Genomic DNA, 3,746 nt, shown 5'->3' on the forward strand with positions numbered 1-3,746 from the left:
ATCGGAGTCTTCGTGGTATAAGCTAGAATTATTGGCGGCCATTCCTGAGATCCAGAAAGTCTAAACCTTGTCTGTGGTATTCTGGGTAGGATCTGGGAAGGGATGACTGTGACGAGGTTCAAACTCGCGAGTGTTGGGCGTAGTGACAGACGCAAAAGGATCACTGGATTCTATTCCAACATGATCGAGAACCGACAGATGATTAGCCGTGTGATGACAGCGCATTTGGACCATTTTCACTGAGAGGACGGGAGGTAGCCATTGACGCCAGTGAAACCCAACATACAGCTTGCCATGGAAAAGAGTATGAAGGCAGTAGGAAAGCAGAGATTCAAGAGGGATGAAGCATCTCCATACGCTTATCTGAAATTTCCACCAATGAATTACATAAGTATCTCTATCTTGATTTTATGTTTATTTATCTTTTAATTATGAAAACTCCATAACCATTTTAATCTGCTTGATTGAGATTTACAAGGTGACCATAGCTTGCTTCAAGCCGACAATCTCCGTGGGATCGACCCTTACTCACGTAAGGTTTATTACTTGGACGACCCAGCGCACTTGCTGGTTAGTTGTGCGAAGTTGTGAAAAAGAGTTGAGATTACAATTGTGCGTACCAAGTTGTTGGCGCCATTGTGTATCACAATTTCGTGCACCAAGTTTTTGGCGCTGTTGCCGGGGATTGTTCGAGTTTGGACAACTGACGGTTCATCTTGTTGCTCAGATTAGGTAATTTTCTTTTTGTTTCAACCTTTATTTTATTCTCAAAATGTTTTCAAAAATTTTCCTTCTTTTTCATTTTTCAAAAAAAATAATTTTCGAAAAATTCAAAAAAAAATTCATAAAATCATAAAAACTCAAAAATATTTCATGGTTCTTGTTTGAACCTAGGGCCAAATTTTAAGTTTGGTGTCAATTGCATGATTTTAATTGTCTTGTAATTTGCGAAACACATACCTTGTGTTCTTGATGATCTTCAAGTCGTTCTTGATGAATTGCCTTGTTTGATCTTCATGATTTATTGAATTGCACTGCATGATGTTCTACATATGCATTCCTGCATTCATATGGCCCAAACATGAGAAAGTTCTAAGTTTGGTGTCCTCCATGTTTTCTTTCATTAAGAAAACTGAGTTCTTGATGTTCATCTGGATCTTCAAGATTATTCTTGGTGTTCATCTTGACGTTCATAATGTTCTTGCATATATCTTGTGTTTTGATCCAAGAATTATATGTTTCGACTCATTTTGTTGTTTTTCAAAATTGAAAACGTATCTTCTTGAATAAAGGATTTAGCAAAATGAAGATCCAAGAACATAAAGAAGAGGAATTACAGAGAAAAAGCTGGGCGTTCGAAATGCCCAGTGAAGAAGGAAAACTGGCGTTTAAATACCAGCCAGGGTACCTGGCTGGGCATTTAAACGCCCAAACCATGCAGCGATTGGGGGTTAAACGCCCGAAACATGCAGCTCCTGGGCGTTTAACGCCAGGATGACACAAGGAGAGGAATTTTGTTTTCAAATCAAATCTTTTTCAAATCTTCATAATTTTTCAAAATCAAATCTTTTTCAAATCAAATACTTTCAATCATATCTTTTTCAAAATCATATCTTTTCAAACATATCTTTTTTTTAAAAAAAATAAAATCTTTTTAATTTTCTTTTCAAATCTTTTTCAAAATAAATTTCAATCATATCTTTTCAAAGATATCTTTTTCAAAATCAATTTCAAAATCTTTTCTAACTTCTTATCTTTTCAAAATTGATTTTCAAATCTTTTTCAACTAACTAATTGACTTTTTGTTTGTTTTACTATTTCTTATCTTTTTCAAAACCACAACCAATTTTTCAAAAATTTATTTTAAATTTTATTCTTTTTATTTTCGAAAATTCTTCCCCCTCTCTTATCTTTTTCTATTTAAACACTAACATTCCTCCTCCATTGTCAATTCGAACTCCATCTCTCTTTGTGTGTTCGAATTTTGCCTTACCTACCTTATCCTTCTATTCTTGTTTTCCTTTGACACCTCACGGAATCTCTATACTGTGACATAGAGGATTTCATATTTTCTTTGTTTTTTTCTCTTTCATATGAGCAGGAACAAAGATAAAGGCATACTTGTTGAAGCTAATCCTGAACCTGAAAGGACTCTGAAGAGGAAGCTAAGAGCAGCTAAAGCACAAAACTCTGAAGAGGACCTCACTGAAATTTTCGAAAAGGAAGCAGCAAAAGAAACAATTATGGCCGAACCAAACAACAATGCAAGGAAGATGCTTGGTGATTTCACTACACCAACTTCCAACTTTTATGGAAGAAGCATCTCAATCCCTACCATAGGAGCAAACAATTTTGCGCTAAAGCCTCAATTAGTTTCTCTACTGCAACAGAACTGCAAGTTTCATGGACTTCCATCAGAAGACCCTTATCAGTTCTTAACTGAGTTCTTGCAGATCTGTGATACTGTTAAGACCAATGGAGTTGATCCTGAAGTCTACAAGCTTATGCTTTTCCCTTTTGCTGTAAGAGACAGAGCTAGAACATGGTTAGACTCACAACCTAGAGATAGCCTGGACTCTTGGGATAAGCTGGTCACGGCTTTCTTAGCCAAGTTCTTTCCTCCTCAAAAGCTGAGCAAGCTTAGAGTAGAGGTTCAGACCTTCAGACAAAAAGATGGTGAGTCCCTCTATGAAGCTTGGGAAAGATACAAGCAATTGACCAAAAAGTGTCCTTTTGACATGCTTTCAGAATGGACTATATTAGATATATTCTATGTTGGTCTGTCTGAATTTTCCAAGATGTCACTGGACCACACAGCAGGTGGATCCATTCACCTAAAGAAAATGCCTGCAAAAGCTTAGGAACTTATTGAAATGGTTGCAAATAACCAGTTCATGTATACCTCTGAGAGGAATCCTGTGAGTAATTGGACACCTCAAAAGTGAGGAGTTCTTGAAATTGATGCTCTGAATGCCATACTGGCTCAGAACAAAATATTGACCCAAGAAGTCAATATGATCTCTCAGAGTCTGAATGGATTGCAAAATGCATCCAACAGTACTAAAGAAGCATCTTCTGAAGAAGAAGCTTATGATCCTGAGAACCCTGCAATGGCAGAGGTGAATTACATGGGTGAAGCCTTTGGCAACACCTATAATCCTTCATGGAAAAATCATCCAAATTTTTCATGGAAGGATCAACAGAAGCAAGGCTTCAATAATAACAATGATGGAAGAAACAGGTTTAGCAATAGCAAACCTTTCCCATCATCATCTCAGCAACAGACAGAGCACTCTGAGCAGAATCTTTCTAGCTTAGCAAACATAGTCTCTGATCTATCTAAGGCCACTCTTAGTTTCATGACTGAAACAAGATCCTCCATTAGAAATTTGGAGGCACAAGTGGGCCAGCTGAGTAAAAGGGTTACTAAAACTCCTCCTAGCACTCTCCCAAGCAATACAGAAGAGAATCCCAAAGGAGAGTGCAAGGCCATTGATATAATCAACATGGCCGAAACCTTAGAGGAGGAGAAGGATGTGAATCCTAATGAGGAAGACCTCAGGGGACGTCCAATGGTCAGTAAGAAATACTCTAATGAGGAACCAAAGGAATCTGAGGCTCATACAGAGACCATAGAGATTCCCTTGGATTTTCTTTTACCATTCATGAGCTCTGATGACTATTCATCTTCTGAAGAGGATGAAGACATTGTTGAAGGGCAAGTTGCCCTATATTTAGGAGCAATC

The 3,746-nt window shown here is 37.6% G+C and overlaps 1 non-coding gene across 1 annotated transcript; it reads right to left on the reverse strand.

Annotated features, from left to right (window-relative positions):
* Positions 1-2,636: 2,636 nt before the first annotated feature.
* LOC112793069 (small nucleolar RNA R71) lies at positions 2,637-2,744 on the reverse strand. Its single transcript, XR_003197778.1, has one exon. It is a non-coding gene; the product is annotated as a small nucleolar RNA R71 (small nucleolar RNA).
* Positions 2,745-3,746: the final 1,002 nt, after the last annotated feature.

This window comes from Arachis hypogaea, chromosome 3, assembly GCF_003086295.3.
Source record: "Arachis hypogaea cultivar Tifrunner chromosome 3, arahy.Tifrunner.gnm2.J5K5, whole genome shotgun sequence".
NCBI classification, from domain to species: Eukaryota; Viridiplantae; Streptophyta; class Magnoliopsida; order Fabales; family Fabaceae; genus Arachis; species Arachis hypogaea.